Source organism: Geotrypetes seraphini, chromosome 10 (assembly GCF_902459505.1).
Source record: "Geotrypetes seraphini chromosome 10, aGeoSer1.1, whole genome shotgun sequence".
In the NCBI taxonomy this organism is placed as follows: Eukaryota; Metazoa; Chordata; class Amphibia; order Gymnophiona; family Dermophiidae; genus Geotrypetes; species Geotrypetes seraphini.
The window spans coordinates 65998488-66013983 of record NC_047093.1 but is presented as its reverse complement, the minus strand read 5'-3'; the positions used below and the strand labels follow the sequence as shown (position 1 = coordinate 66013983).

Sequence of the window (15496 nt, the reverse complement as noted above, 5' to 3'; positions counted from 1 at the left end):
CTCTCGCCGCGCTCATCTCTCCCATATAATAGGGCTGCAGCATATCTACCAGGCACAGGCAGACAGGAGAGTACAATGGCCCGAGGGAGAAAGGATATCTGAAGCAGATTTCACCGAAATACAACGGAAATGGCCTGAAGCAGATAACAGCAGAGAACAAGATCATTTATGGTCAAGAACGGGTGTTTCGGTTGGGAACATAAAATGATTAAATAAGATTAATGAATCGGAATGAATTAAAAGAATAAGAAAAAATAACCTAGAATGTTAAAAATAAAATAACGATACAAAAATAACAGAAAATAAAACAATAAAAACAGAAAAAAGGTAGTAGGCACTACAACGCACAGACTAACCTGCTGCCATCTTGAAAAAAAAAAAAAAATATATATATATATATATATATATATATATATATATACACACACACACACACACACACACACACACTGTAGTCATATTTGAGCAGGCGGAGCAAGGGAAGAAAAAGAAAAGAGAAAGTAATAAGAGGCGTACAACCTGTCCTCTAAAAGAGGAAATGTAAGAAGGTAAGAACAGCAGCATATAGAGAGGCTCTAAAAAAGGAGACGACCTCATAATGGCAGGCGAGTCCGAGTGTAGGTAAGGAAGACACCAAAAGGTCTCAAGGAGAAAGGGAAATAGAAAAATGGCATATATAGAAATACAAGATTAAAAAATCCCAGACAGCCATTTGTTTCTTCTTAAGAAGACAGGCAATGAGAGGAAAAAACCCAAAATTGGAAAAAGAAAAGAAAGAATGGTTCCCGTTGGATAGACTAATGTAGGATAAAACCGGGAACAAAAACATAGAAAGGAGAACAATTCCATACCATGGAAGTTAGCAGAGAACTGAAAAAAACCAATTCCTAAACTATCTGACTGAGGATTAAGTCATATAGGAACAGTTCTTCCAGGAGGCCGTGTTAGAGCTATGGAATATCTTATAAGGAGAACAGAGCCATTGGAAGAAAACAGAAAAAACAGTTATTTTCACAATATATGCTGGGGAAAAAAACACCAAAGAGGAACCAGATGAGAAGGGACTGAATAAACAGTGAACTGGAGATAGAAACCATTAAATGCTCCCATTGAAGCAGTAAGGTTTGAAAATTAAGAAAGCAGAATATGCAAATTTTTGAAATTATATGTGAAGGTTCAAAGCTGGATATGAATCCAGGTCTTCACACTCTCAGGCAGTTCTGTTCACTCCCAGGATACTTCTCTGCCTTGAAAAATTGGGATACAGGCTGTACCGAGAGAAACAGAGTACAGAGCTCAGACATTGGAATGCAAATGAGAAGAAATAGGACCATTCCCCATTCAAACAATTAGTAGGAAAGGTGCAATGAAGAGAGCAACCAAGAATGTGACTCAGAAGAGAAGTAAAGCGAGAAAGAAATGTAGTCCAATGGAAGCAAAGTCCAAAGTGACTGCATGACTGGGAAAAATAGTTATGAAAATAATTATCAGACAGAAATGGTATAGCCTTAGGATAGGGAAAATATTATGTATGTACCAAAAGTGATCTGGGACCTACCCTTGGAGGTTTGGTCCCAAAACCAGAATTGTATTCTGAGTGAAGTTTTAGAAATGGAAAGAGGCACAACAAACCCTATGTGGGTTTTGTAAAGTCACAGGGAAAGCTCAAGCCTTGAAGTCAAAACCCAAGGTGCCAAAGTTGGAGTCAACAGTAGTGCACTATACTGTCGTTACATGCTCATGCATTAGAGGTGCTTCGGAAATGGTTGTGTAGAAGCAAGAGACAAGATCACGGCTATGAAAGAATGGAGGTGTCTATGAAGAATTAGAAAAGTTAGAAATCCCTGACAATCCTAAAGGAAAATTTGAAATGCTACTAGGAGTGGGGCTTGAAGCCATGTGAACACATTTTAATGGATGATAAGTTGAACATTTAAACCACTTCGTCATCCTAATGGCTGTGGTGAAGAGAAAATGTAGGTATACCCAAATAAACTAAATTAAACCTTAAGGGTTCCTTTTACAAAGGTGCGCTAGGGCTTTAACGCGCGAAATAGCACGCGCTAGATTGCCCCATGCACTAGACCTTAATGCCAGCATTGAGCTGGTGTTAGTTCTAGACGCGTAAAATCCTGCCTGCGCTAAAAACGCTAGTGCACCTTAGTAAAAGGAGCTCTAAGTTTATATACCGCATCCTCTCCATAGGAATGGAGCTCGGCACGGTTTACAAGAACTTTAATATAAGGAAGGAAGGAAAAACATAAGAGTTAGTGATTATAAAGAGGGTATCGAGATTTACATTTTTGAGACTAGCCAAGTTTTCAGGTGCTTTCGGAATAATAATTTTTTTTTTTTAAATTTGTTGTTAACCGCATCGAGCTTCCTTTGGTTGAAGACCCGGTATATAAGGTTAAGTTTTAGTTTAGTTTAGCCCAGATTCTGCAGCAGGGCAGGAAGGTTATTCCAAAGCTCAGTGATTCTGAAGAAAATAAATTTCCCTAATTTTCCAGCATAAATAACACCTTTTAGCGAGGAGAAAGATAGTTTAAGTTTTTGGATGGATCTGGTAGTGTCAGGTCTCGTAGAATTCCAAGATAGTGGAATTAGAGGAGGAAGAATGCCATGCAAGATCTTGAATGTTAGGCAGGCACACTTAAAGTGAACCCTAGAAATTACTGGAAGCTAGTGAATTTTTGACAAAAGCAGGGAAACATGATCAAATTTACTTTTTGCGAAGATCAACCTAGCCGCAGTATTCTGGATCTGCTGAAGTCTTTGGAGACTTCTCGGTTAGACTTAGATAGATGGAGTTGCAGTAGCCCAGCCTGGAAAGGATGATTGATTGTACAAGAACAGCAAAATGTTGTTGGTGGAAGCAGGATCTCACTTTTCTTAACATGTGGATACTAAAAAAAACATTTTTTTTTTAACAAAATGTTGAGATGGTCGTTAAATGAAAGTGTAGAGTTAATAATGACGCCCAAAACTTTGCTTGAGAATTCAATCTGCAGTGTGGGACCAGAAGATAATGAAATGAGTGGGTAGCTGATCTAATTTTGGGCCAAGCCAAAGTAATTTTGTTTTGGACTCATTCAGCTTCATTTGTACATTGAGGGCCCAGGATTGGAGATTCGTTATGCATGTTGTTATATTCTCAGTGAGGTTGGTAAGATTCGAATCTATCTCAAGAAGGACAAGGATGTCATCTGCATATGTGTATAATGTTTCAGAGGGAGATAGTTGGAAAAGTTTCAAAGTAGACATATAGATTTTGAAAAGAATAGGGGACAGAGGTGATCCCTGCGGGACTCCACATAACGGCTTCCAAAGAGAAGACATCGTGCAATTCATATTAACAGTGTATGAGTGAGAACGTAAGAATTTTGAGACAAGTCTAAGACTATGGAATCAATGCCTATCTCAGAAAGTTGGTTAATTAGAATATTGTGGTGGACAACATCAAAGGCCACAGATAGATTGAATTGTAATAAGATAGCAAACTTATTACAAGAGTGTAGTTGTTGAACCTTAGAAATTAATGAGGCCAGTAGGGATTCGGTGCTGAAGTTGGGTCTGAAGCCATATTGGCAAGGTAAAAGAATGGAGAATCTCTCTAAATAAGATGAAAGCTGAGTAGACATGATAGAAGATAGAAATAGTGATGGTGAAACATGAAGTTCACTAGTGCAGGGGTATGCAGTTCTGGTCCTCGAGAGCCACAGGCAGGTCAGATTTTCAGGATATCCACAATAAATATGCATGAGATAAGATTTACATCTCAAGGAGGCAGTGCATGCAAATCCATCTCTTACATATTTATTGTGGATATCCTGAAAACCTGACCTGCATGTGGCTCTCAAGGACCGGATTTGCCTACCCCTGCACTAGTGGAAAGAAAGTATACTGTGTGTTTGAAGAATAGAAAACAGCACCATGGAAATTAAAATCCAACATAGCAATCATTGGAAATTTGGAAAAAGAAGTGTGTAGGACTAACTATTTGGACAGTGAAATGTTAAGTGACTTTCCAAGAATCAAATGACGTTGCACTGGAAGTTGAACTCAGAATCTCAGGGTGGTGAGGCAGCTGGTCTAAGCACTAGACCACTCTTCCACTGAAGCATGGCAGGTTGTAAGTATGAAGGACATACATAGGTCAGAAAAAACCCAGAGGTCCAAAGAGCCACAGCAGGGAAAATAACTCCAGTTCCTTAGAGCAGGGGTGTCAAAGTCCCTCCTCGAAGGCCGCAATCCAGTCGGGTTTTCAGGATTTCCCTAATTAATATGCATAAGATCTATTTGCATGCACTGCTTTCATTATATGCTAATAGATCTCATGCATATTCATTGAGGAAATCCTGAAAACCCGACTGGATTGTGGCCCTCGAGGACCAACTTTGACACCTGTGCCTTAGAGTGTCAAATAAACTACGTCAAGTACTAGGTTTGCTGAAGTTTCCAGAGAATGGAGCACCATAGGCGAAAATAATGAAGGGATCAGCAAGGAAGAAAAGAATACATCCCATGCAGATCCCTCTGTTCAGAAGCTTAGCATGGTGTGAAACTTGAGTTGTTATGATGGTTAGAATAGGATATCCAATCTTTATAAGTTCTACACCTCTGATGAATTCCCAATGGAAGAACAGAGACAGTAAGAAGCAGCAGAGATGTTCCATAATTAGTAGGCTCTATACCCATGAAGGAACGCCTATGATGTACAGGATTGTTCAACTATGAAAAAGTCTATACAGGAACAAAAAGAATAAAAAGATTTGTTTGGTAAGGCATTTATTTTTCCTCTTGTTCGGTTTTTTTTTTAGCCCTCGAAGATTGGGAAAAGACCAACAACACAGGTCAAGTGATAAGAAGGCTGAAAAGTCATTGACGCCATCGGCAGGGATAAACGCTGCAAAAACACCTACAGGCCCTAAAAAATGAAAATAAAGAGATTTACTTGAAATTGTAAAAGATGTAAAAGAAAACCAAGTAACAAGAAATAAATAATAAAATTAAGGAAAAATATGAAGCGGGAAGGCAAACTCGACTAGACAAAGTTTAGATATGTTTTCGCTCCATGGAAGGCGAAAAACTGACAACCTCACGAGCTGGCATCGGGCAGGAAGGCACTCACTCATGCAAAGTGCAGGCAGTCTTAAAGCTTTCTAAAGCTTAAAGTGGCAGTACAGTTTTACACTGTCCGTACCGGGCTCCGTGGATGTCGTCACCCACACATGTGAGAATATGCTACCTGCTTGTCCTGGACTCATCATTCACTCTGATCCCGCAAATTCAAACAGCCTTTAAATACTGTCACTATCATCTATGGCAGCAACAAAATCTCTCTCCATATATTGAAATGACAAGTCTGACCACAGTAGTCCATGCCATGATAATATCACGACTAGACTACACTAATGCCCTGTAAACTGATCTAACCAAAGAGATTTTACATCAGCTGTAACTAATTCAGAATGCTGCAAAAACGACACTGGCTACCAGTATCTTACAGGACTAAATTTAAAACTATGTTTAATTTTCAAGGTCCTCGGACAAAATGAACTAGAATACTTAAAAAATAAGCTAACCCTTTATACACCTTTGAGACCTCTTAGGTCTTCATCAAAAGAAATTGTACAATATGACATCTGCCAGTGAGCCTTCTCAGGAGTAGCCCCCATTCTCCGGAATATACTTCCAGAGGGGCTATGTCTAACTCCAGACTACCTCTACTTCAGAAGGCAGGTGAAAGCCCTTCACCCAAGCCTTTAATACATAAGTGATTGACTATACACTCACTCTGCAACAGGACTAGCTTGTCACACAAATCAGTTCCTTATCTTGTTTAACTACATAAACAACTTGCCTTAAGTTTAGTCTCCTGTTTATCCCAGTGGACTCTGTACCATCCACCTTGTCCCCATCTAATATTTGCACTTGGCCCTTTGGCTATATGATAAGCTATTGTATTGTAGAAAAGCATTAGCATCATATCTATGTTATTTGAATGTACTGATGTGAGCTTATTAGGTGTTTCATAAGTATTATGCTGACATTGTATTATATTTCTCAATTGAATTTCAGTGTTGTTAAGTATATTTTTAAAACTGTTTCATGGGAGCCTTTGTATTGTCGAAGTTAGATTATGGTAATTTAGTAAATGCAGGTATTGGGTTAGGACTAGTGCAGCCCGATTTCAGATTCGAATCAATTCACCGATTTACTTTGGATGAATCGATTCGAATCGATGTATATTTTTTAAAAAATCGGCCTCTCCAATTCCGGACCCAACCCTCCTCCCCGTGCCCGGCTGTCATCACGATCACAAATCCTGCTGTCACCGATGACACCACTCAACACTTTTTTTAAAAACTCTCTCACCGGCTTGTAGATTCCCCTTCCTGGCGAGTTTTCAAACCCTCCCGGTAACAGTAGCCTGGATTAGCAGCTGCACCGCTCTCTCCTTCCGTAACTTTAGCGAGTCAATTCCCTTCTGCAGCCTCAGCGCCTCTGCTAGGCTATCCCGCACCGATGATGCAACTTCCTTCTTCCTCGGAGGCGGGATGGCCTAGCAGAGGCCCTGAGGCTGCAGAAAGGAATTGACTCGCTAAAGCTACGGAAGGAGAGAGCGGTGCCTCATCCTCCCCACTCGCAGCCCCCCATCCCCCACCCCCCCAGCGTTATGCCGAAGAATAGAGCAGAGACTCTCCTGAAACGCACGGCCCTCTGTGGCTGCTGCAAACCTGCCATCGGAGCCAAAGTGACTGACACTTGTTGCCGAGCAGTCCCCCCACACTGATACAAGACCAACATCCGCGAGAACACACACACACACACACACACACGCTCGCTCTCCCCCTCATTCGCGATCGCGCGCTCTGGCCCCTGCTTCTCCCGAGTTTAAGCAGAGCTGACCCTGAATCAGAAGCGGCTACTGCCGGCTGGTGCATGCGAGGGGGCGTTCTTTGTGAACGGAGATGCCTGCGCTGCAGCCAATCTGTATGCGGGACTGGGTCACGAGAAGTAGAGGGCTGGAGGATGGTGAGCAGGATCACGTGAGCAGGTCACTGTCCCCAAGGCTTGACTTGTTTGGGGGTGAAAGCAAGGTGAGCACGTGAGGGAGTGCGAGAACCTTATTAGGGTAGGAGCAACTTTTCCGAAGCCAAAGAGTCAGTGTGTCTGTGAAACTCGCCTACTGCTTATGTTATCCCTGTGTCTAGGCAGGTGACCAACTCTCCCTTATTTCCTGGGAACTCCCTTATCAGAGGACTTAAGTTCTGCAGCATCAGCAGAAAAAATACATCTGTAGCTCTGGCTCCGCACGCACGCAGCCTGCGGGCTCTGGCCAGCTTTGCCACCAGGTCTTATAAAAAGATGGATTGACAAGTTACAATCTCACAGTCTCTCTCAGGCTTGGAATAGGCAGGAGGACTGCAATCCTGGAGTCTCAGTCACAATACTCAGCTATCACCCCTGCTGATAGGAGGCGAGGAGAGGACGGAGTGGTGCTGCTAGACCTGGGAGGTGAGTGGGTAAGGTACTGCTTCTAATCAGAGGGGAGGGAAAGAGAAGGGAGAGGAGCCCTGCTAGTCGGAGAGGAGAGTTGCTGCTTGCCCAAGGGGTGGAAAGGAGAGGTGCTGCAGCTAGTTGGTAGGGGAAACGGAAGTAGAGAGGAGGGAAGGGAGAGGTACTGTTGGAGCTGAGTGGTGGAGGGAGGTGATAAAGAGAGGTGCTGCTGGCTTGGGAACAGAGGAGAGTGCTGCTGGACTTAAAATGGAAGAGGGAAAGCTGCAGTAGGACTGATGGGAGAACAGTGGAGGAGGAGAGGGGAAGGGGGAAGAGCAGTGGAGGAAGAGAGTGAGAGGGGAAGGGGGAAGAGAAATGCTGCTGCTGCACCCAATTGGGGAGAGAGAGGGAAGGAGGGAGAAGGAAGACCAGGAAGGGAGAGGAGAGGATAGAGAGATGCCAAGACCATGGGAGAGAGGGAAAGGAAAGGCGATACTAGACCATGGAGGGAGCATGGGTGGGGGGAAGGTGACAGATGCCAGACTAGGGGAAAGGAATGGAAATGGAAGGGGAGGACACAGATGGAAGATGGGTGGTTAGCACGGAGAAAGGAGAAAGAAGAAAGAAGTGAGTTATCAAAAGACAACCAGAGCCTGAGACCAACATGATTTGAATAATAACCAGACAGCAAAAGGTAGAAAAAAATCATTTTATTTTCTGTTTTGTGATTACAATATGTCAGATTTCAAACGTCTATCCTACCAGGGCTGGTGTTAGACCGCAAACGTGAGCTAGGATTTAACAGAGAGAGGAAAAGTCTTTTTTGTTTGTTTATTTTGTTTACGCCACAGCACCAGTTTGGGTAGGAGAGGGCAAAGATCATAAGAACATAAGAACTGCCTTCTCCGGATCAGACCATGGGTCCATCTAGTCCGGCGACCCGCACATGCGGAGGCTACGTAGGTGTTCCCTGATGAAGACCTTGTTTACTTGTATCCCTCGATGTGATTTGCAAGAAGTGTGCATCCAACTTGCCCTTGAATCCTAGAATGGTGGTTTCCGTCACAATCTCCTCCGGGAGAGCATTCCAAGCGTCCACCACTCGCTGTGTGAAACAGAATTTCCTGACATTTGTCCTGGGCCTGTTGCCCCTCAGTTTCAGTCCATGACCTCTTGTCCAAGTCACATTTGACAATGTGAATAACGATGTTTCTTGCTTCATTTTATCAAATCCTTTTAGTATTTTAAAAGTCTCTATCATATCCCCTCGCAGTCTTTTCTTCTCGAGGGTGAACAATCCCAGTTTTCCGAGGCGTTCTTTGTAGCTCAAATTCTCCATGCCTTTTATTAGCTTCGTGGCTCGCCTCTGCACCCTCTCCAGCAGGGTTATATCCCTCTTTAGGTAGGGAGACCAGTGTTGGACACAGTTCTCCAAGTGTGGTCTGACCATTGCCCTGTAAAGCAGCATTATGACGTCCGCCGATCTACTCGTTATTCCCTTCTTTATCATGCCCAACATCCTGTTTGCTTTCTTTGCCGCCGCTGCGCATTGAGCCGACGGCTTCAGGGTCCTGTCTATCAGTACCCCCAGGTCCCTTTCCTGTTCGTTCTTGCCCAATGTTACACCTAACATTTTATATTCATGTTCCTTGTTTTTCCTGCCCAGGTGCATCACTTTGCATTTTTCTATATTAAACTTCATCTGCCACTTTTCTGCCCATTTCTCTAGCTGGTTCAAATCTCTCTGGAGTACTTCGCTGTCCTTTTGTGACCCGACATAGTTTTGTGTCATCTGCAAACTTGATTATATTACTTGTTGTTTTCTCTTCCTGGTCATTTATGAAGATATTGAATAAGATGGGCCCAAGAACCGAGCCCCAGGGTGAAGAGGCTATAAAATAAACCGACCAGGATGTTTTTTTTAAAAACACCCAATTGGTCAGGAAAATCGAATCGAAAAATCGATTCAATAGGCTGAATCGAATCGAAACGAAATTTTTTTCCTGAATCGGGCAGCACTAGTTATGACAACTGAAACTCTTACAAACATTACAAAACACTGCAATTAGATTATTAGGCTGTGCATATATTCGTGATCATGCGACACCTCTATGTTTAAAATTCCATTGGTTACCAATGGAATTTAGGATCAAATTGGAGATCTTGAGGTTGGCACATAGAGCATTATTTCAGCTACAGCCTTCATACCTTTCTAACTTGGTGTTATTTTATGCCCCAAGATGTTTATTACGATCTTTGAATGACAATGGGGTAGGCGTTCCTCATATCTCAAAGGCACATCTTACCTTTATTTAGTTCCGTGGTAATGGAATAATTTGCCCATTGATTAGAAAAAAGAAGAATCATATATAAATTTTTAAAGACACTTATAAGCACATTTTTTCAATTGGCTTTCTCAAATTGGATAATTAAGTCTGGGACTGTAATCTGTATTTATATAATGATTAATTTTTTATATGGAAAATTTTTAATTGTTTGTATTAATTATGGTTGCCTGAGATTTGATTGTTTGTTTTTTATTAGAATTGTTATTAGAATTATTATTATGGAGATATTAACTGTTTAATATTTTAGGAAAAATTTTTTTAACTTTTGCTTTTATTCTTTTCTATCCTATTTTTAAATGGAGTTCCTTTCTTAATGAATGTGTATTATATATTGTACACCACTTGGATCCTTTTTTAGGCTGTTATGCGGTATAGAAAGCTTTTAATAAACATAAATAGTCATATTATTAAATTTCAATTTGCTGATTTAGTTTACCTCATTCATTGCGTTTATGTTTGGTCTCTTTACTACTATTATGCTGTTAACAAAACTGTAAGCTGTATGTTGAATTATACTTGCTGTATACTGCCTTGTGTGAATCTCTTTCTAAAGGTTATTAATAAATCCCAATAAATAAATAAATATATTATGAACCTTGAATGTGTGTGTACATATCCCAGGTGCACACAAATAAGAACTGACTTTAATTATTATGGGCTAGATTCATTATGTGGTGAAAAAAAAAAAAAAAAATCAGCATTCATAAAACTTGTGCTACATAGCATTCTATAAAGGAAGTCAAAGGACAGGCACTCTATAGAATAATGTGTAGTGCTGGAATCCACGCACCAACTTTGGGCTCAAGGATTTACACCAACCAAAACCTGGTGTAAATCCTGGTGTGCAAATTGAGCATGGATCACCCTAATTCTATAACACTGAAAGTCAGATCATATTAGCCCTTTCTACAGAAAACTTCACTGGTTGCCAATAGAAACAAGGGTCATCTTCAATAGAGAATGATACAGTGACAAAATTCATCACCATTCCCATCCCCACGGATAACCGTGGGAAATAATCCCATGTCATTTTCTAGTGTCTATTTCAACCTCAGTCCTTCTACACCAGCATTCTTCAAAGCAAAGCTTGCGGGTCAGTGGTTGTGGCCATTCATACTCTGATTCTTATGTGAGCCAAGGATAATGAAGCCATTGTGACATCACTGATGTGATTGGCTCTTAGGCACTGGTTGAATGAGGCATTATGACATCACAATATCTGCTCTGGATACCAGAGACTTCCGTTCTGTAGTGTCTATCTCAACTTCAATCCTTCTACACCAGCATTCTTCAAAGCAAAGCTTGCGGGTCAGTGGTTGTGGCCATTCATACTCTGATTCTTCCCTCTCTCCTTAAAGAATGACATGAAGATGGTTTCCCGCGGTTATCCGCGGGGACGGTGATGAATTTTGTCACCGTGTCATTCTCTACTTCAAAACCTTAAAGGGCTCATCCCTGATATACCTGTTGTGCCACTTTGTGTTTCCAGGCACCACCCTCACACGCAGTGCCTACCTGTTTGCCTACCCCTCCCCAAAGGGATGTGTCTACAAAAGATTCCTTGATAAAATTCTCTCATTCCAAGCCGGCAAATGGAATGACTGCCTGACCACCCTCATCTCATATGCTCCCTCCAACCTTTCCTTCAGGAAATCACTCAAATCATACCTCTTTGAAAAAATTCTTTAACTCCTTCCCTCCCTGCCATACTACTTAGCACTAACCGTATCTCTTTCTTTTCCTGTTTTCCCATTCCACCCCTTTTCCTCTGGTTTTACCTATCCCTCTCGGCATTCTCTTGTAATTGAAATTGGTTACTAATGTACTTGACAATATTTCTCTGTATCATCGCTGTATATGAACAGTCTCTTCCCCTGTAAACCGCTCTGAACTGTTTGTGGTATTGCGGTATACAAAAATAAAGTTATTATTATTATTATTTTTAATGGCCTGCCCTGACCCACCCATCATTAAGCCACCTTTTCAAATCCACGTTGAAACACTTAGGCGCTATTCTATAACTGGGTGAGTAAGCGTAGCTCTGCATGGATCTGCTGTTTTTGGCACACAAAAAGCAGTGGGAACGGACAATGAAAACTCCACGTAGGCTCACTGATGTAAAAGAGTCTTGTGTATGTATGTCCTTTCATTGGAGTAAACAAGACTCTTTTACATCAGTGAGCCTACGTGGAGTTTTCATTGTCCATTCCCACTGCTTTTTGTGTGCTTTTATACCCGTGGGTTTTTTGTCCTTTTGTTTTTGGCCCATTGTTCTATTATAGCACCTTTCTGCGCTGTACAAGTAATGCAGAAATAGCGCATAATATTGTGTCATATATAGAATTGCCTAGTATTCTGAATGACATGGAACTGTAGATCACCTTTTATTACATAGCTCAGAAAAATCAGATTAGATCTCCATGCATGCTGTGGCTATTTTAAATGCATACAATGATTTGATAGTTTCTTGCCAACTAAAATATTTGTGTTAATCACATGCTTGTTTGCTAATATTTCAAACTAAGGTTCAGATATTGTACACTGAAGAAAACATGTTACATTCTGAGAACAGTTACCTCCAATACCATAAGCAAATAAGAGTTTGACCTTCTGTTGCTGCAGACCCACCAAACACAAGTTTCTTTTGAATGCTAAAAGTTCTGTTACCATGGACACTCCATTGCCGGGAAGGATGGCAGCTCCTTGTTGCTATAGCAACTTGGAGGCCACGGGAGCATCCTGTAATTTCAAACTAGGCATCAAATTATACTGCACTCAGTTTATTAGCACTGAATTTGAATATCTCAAATCAAGAAAAGTATAGACTAGTGCTGCCCAATTCGAATCAGTTCACCGATTCATTTTGGGTGAATCAATTCGAATCGATTTAAATTTTTTAAAAATCGGCTTCCTGATTCGGACCCTCTCCTTTCGCCCCCCTAAAGCAGGAGCGGCAGCGCTGCTCTTGCTGGCCGCTGCCACACCTGTTTTATAGGGTGAGGAGGGAGGGTCAGTCGGGAAGTGCTGCATCCGGCTTCCCTCCTGGCCTCCCCGAAGGACTGCCCCCCGCCCCCGAAAGACTGCGCACCCTCCCCCCCGGGAAGGCCTCCGTGTTCCCCCTGGCCTCCCTGAACCATTTACCTTACAGCTTCAGCCGAAGATCGCGGTTACAGCTCTTTGCACTGCAGTGCTTTGAGCTGTTTCCTCTGCTGTGGTCCCGCCCCTCCTCTGATGTCAGAGAAGGGGCGGGACTGCAGCAGAGGAAACAGCTCAAAGCACTGCAGTGCAAAGATCTGTAACCACGATCTTCAGCTGAAGCAGTAAGGTAAACGGTTTGGGGAGGCCAGGAGGAACACAGAGGCCTTTCCGTGGGGGTGCACAGTCTTTTGGGGGGGCCAGACCTTTGGGGGGGCTAGTCCTTCAGGGGGTGGGACAGGCCTTGGGGGAGGTGTAGGCCTTCAAGGGGGGAACAGGCCTTTAAGGGGGGGGGACAGGCCAGGGATGGTGGCATAGGCCTTCAGGGAGGACAGGCAGGCCTTCAAGGGGGGGACAGACCTTCAGGGATGGGGGTATAGGCCTTCAGGGGGGAGGTACAGGCCTTCAGGGGGGACAGACCTTCAGGGGAGGGGGGCACTGGTGTAGAAGTACACGGAGGGAGGGAAGGGGGGTTCAAAGAGATGTGCAAATGCTGGACTTTGGGGGGAAGAAATAATGGGTCTAAAAATAGAGGAGAGGGAGAGAGATGATGGACAATGGGATTTAGGGAGGGAAAGAACAGAAAGGGAAAGAAGTTGGACACAAGGGATGGTGTGGAGGGGGGGATAGAGATACTGGATAGGAGGGTAGTTGGGAAAAGAAAGGGAGATATGGTGGACCCCGGGGTGTTGGGGAAGGAGGGAGAGATGCTGGATGAAAGGGTAGTTAAGAAAAGGTGGATCTGTGGATGGAGACGAAAAAAAAGAAAGATGCCAGACCTCCGGAGGAGGGAAGGGAATAGGAAGGGGAGGACAGAAATGGCAGATGGATGGTTAGAACAGAGAAAAAAGAAAGAAGAAGACCCTGGCAAGCAAGTTATCAGAAGACAACCAGAGCCTGGGACCAACAAGATTTGAATAATGACCAGACAACAAAAGGTAGAAAAACTAATTATATTTTCCATTTTGTAATTACAATAGGTCAGATTTGAAACGTGTATCCTGCCAGAGCTGGTGTTAGACCGCAAACGTGAGCTAGGATTTAGCAGAGAGAGGAAAAGTCTCTTTTGTTTGTTTATTTTGTTTACACCACAGCGCCAGTGTGGTTAGGAGAAGGCAAAGGGGGTGAAGAGGCTATAAAATAAACCCACCAGGATGTTTGGAAAAAAAAACAAAAAAAAAAACAAAACACCCAATTGGGCAGGAAAATCAAATCGAATCGAATCGAAAAAAAAAATTCAGTAGGCTGAATCGAATCGAAATTTTTTTTCCTGAATCGGGCAGCACTAGTATAGACCACTCCTATAAAAAATAAAAATTACTATGGGGCTCATTTTCGAAGCACTTAGAACACAAAGAATCATAGGTTACTATTGTATGTGTATCTAAGTGCTTTGAAACTGAGCCCCAATGTGTCTTATGATGAAAACAATAAAAATTAGCTTCAAACATCTCCGTTAAACACCAGTACGGAATAAACAATAAATACAAGTGCACTGCTGAAGTGGTTTTCCTACATGTTCAGTGTCATATACTGCCTAACATCCCTTCATCTGCTTCCAACATATACAAGAACCTAGACAAGGGATTGGCAATCTGCGGCCAGTGGACCGAATATAGTCCACCACTGAATTTTATATAGCCCCGAAGACCATGGGAGGTATACACCAGAGTTTTGGTGATTTTAAATATCATATTTTATAAATATTTTCAGAACAGTCACTCGAAACAGTTTATTTTTATCATTTTTAGTTAAATTTTACTTATTTTTCACAGAAGGTTCATAGAGTTTCATGCTTTTTCAGTTCTGACATATGTAATGATGCAGCCCTCTAGCGCTAGTGCTGATAGACATGGGACCTTCTGTGGATAAAGGTTGCCCATCTCTGAACTAGACACTTCATTCCAGCTGATGCTGGAATCTCCAAAGGCTGATACCCCTCTTACTGCAAAGAAACACTAACCACTTTAGATTCACGACCCTAAAGCCAGTGCAAAAGGTTTCTTGGCCATCAGGTCATCCTCAGAAACCTTGAATACAATGGTTTAGGCAACACAACCAAGGAGGAAATGATAAAAAATATGGTCTTCATTGGGGAAAAAAATCTATAATAAACAATGGAAAAGGATGGAATGATAGAGTTTCCATTGCCATAGAATACCTGGTCATATTCTGTGGGACAAGAATAACTTATCTATTAAAATACATCCCTATTTATTATAAATTTGTACATAAACTCTTCTTACATAAATAAAAGGTTAACATGCTTAAGATATGATAGATCCTGTTTCACACTCATGGCTCTGGGTTGTTGTTTCTTTGGGTCCCTTATCATCCAGCATCAGCATTGAACAATGGACTTGGAAATATTCTAGCAGCCAGCTTCCAAGCTTCTCCCTTATAACTCAACAACTGGTGTCAATAGAACAAAACCAAAAGGAAATCTTCAA

General features: G+C 42.0%; 1 protein-coding gene across 23 annotated transcripts in view; it reads right to left on the bottom strand.

Annotated features, from left to right (window-relative positions):
* DAB2IP (DAB2 interacting protein) overlaps positions 1–15496 on the bottom strand; it is an 898952-nt gene that overhangs the window by 615929 nt on the left and 267527 nt on the right. The window contains exon 1 of one of the 23 annotated variants that reach the window (XM_033960827.1): positions 15293–15483. The exons of the other annotated variants lie outside the window; for them this stretch is intronic. The gene's annotated coding sequence lies outside the window, so the exon portion shown is untranslated. Of the gene's footprint in view, positions 1–15292; positions 15484–15496 lie in introns of those variants that run through there. 23 annotated transcript variants of the gene reach the window in all.